The sequence below is a fragment of the Benincasa hispida genome, chromosome 9 (assembly GCF_027475165.1).
Source record: "Benincasa hispida cultivar pf3 chromosome 9, pf3_genome.v1.1, whole genome shotgun sequence".
Classification (NCBI taxonomy): domain Eukaryota; kingdom Viridiplantae; phylum Streptophyta; class Magnoliopsida; order Cucurbitales; family Cucurbitaceae; genus Benincasa; species Benincasa hispida.
The window spans coordinates 58170354-58171852 of NC_143486.1; the positions used below are offsets into that span (position 1 = coordinate 58170354).

At 30.4% G+C, this 1499-nt stretch overlaps 1 non-coding gene across 1 annotated transcript; it reads right to left on the bottom strand.

Annotated features, from left to right (window-relative positions):
• Nucleotides 1-251: 251 nt before the first annotated feature.
• On the bottom strand, nucleotides 252-324 carry TRNAA-AGC (transfer RNA alanine (anticodon AGC)). The gene has a single exon. It is a non-coding gene; the product is annotated as a tRNA-Ala (tRNA).
• Between the last annotated feature and the right edge of the window lie 1175 nt (nucleotides 325-1499).

Genomic DNA, 1499 nt, shown 5'->3' on the forward strand with positions numbered 1-1499 from the left:
AATTAATTATCATTTTTAATTTGATTCATTTGAGTATGAATAGGATATATGACGGGAAAGGTATAAATTTTAGTAATAGTTAATAAAAGGTAAATTATGCATCTTTATGCGAGGAAAGTCGGAAGCGATATGATATGATCTCATAGTTATTGGGCCGAAGAACGACAAAATTGAATTGGGCTCAAGCTGAAGCCCAACTCCACTTCTATTTTTAATTAAAAAAAATAAAAAGAAAAAATAGTTAATAATAATGGAGATGCGGGGTATCGATCCCCGTACCTCTCGCATGCTAAGCGAGCGCTCTACCATCTGAGCTACATCCCCATTGATGTCCAATGGACCATTTAAAGAAATTTTATATAAGAATGTCACAGAATCAACCTATATAAATGTCTCTTCTCCGAAAAATAAATAATAAAAACCTATATATATATATATATTTATAAATTAGAAGAAAGTGGTTGTTTGATATGATATTTTGGAAGAAATTTAATTTATTGGATGAACTTTGATTTTGTATTAATCTTTTTACTTTTTCAATTAGTCTACAATCTTCAGATCTACATGAAAATCAAAATCGATCGATTTTAGTCTTAAAGATTGCTTTATCATCCAAAGAATCATTATAATATTCAAAGCTTTAATTTTTTTTAAAGTTTGTAGAGCCCTCATATCTTTTCTTTCTCAACAATTTATCTTCAAAATGAAAGGTAAGACTTCTAATTAGGAATAATGAGGTACATAGTAGTAATTATACTATCATTTAGAAAAATAGTAAATTAGGAAGTTTCATTTTAATAAACGGCAAAAAAAATTTGAAATTAAATAAATGGCAAAAGGGTTTTCTGAATTATTAATTTCAAATTTTCAATTGACCAAAGTAACCCTATCAAATCTTACTTATTGATAATTCAAGTTATAGGATAAAATTAAAGTTATAACGACTTAGATCTCATTGCTATTAAAATAGAAAAAATAAAAACATACATAATATTTAAAAATCAATTAACTCAATTATTAGAAATTCTAAACCAATCATGTTCATCAATTACCATCTACTTTTTTTTTAAAAAAATAATGTTATTTTAATATATATTAACAAAAATAGGGGAGGGTTGAAAAGATTGACAAAAATATGTTTTTTAATCGTGTACCCGGTACACGATTACGCCTGAATCATGTACCCGGTACACGATTAGCTCTAAATCGTGTACCTGGTACACGAGTGTCTGTTGATCTGGCACGCGTAGACTACCAATGTGGCAGTCATGCAGCGTTGACTGAGGTAATCGTGTACCCGGTACATGATTACCTTAACGACTTCCTTATCCATTAAACCACCACGACTCTTCTTCTTCCTCCATCCAAAACGTTCTTCCTTCGAAAACTTTGATCTTCCTTCGTTCAAACATCGTCCGAAAACCTCCACTTTGCTTTATTTTCTTTGGTTGCTGCCACCGTGAGTCGATCTACCGAAGGATTTTCTTCATCCGAAGCAT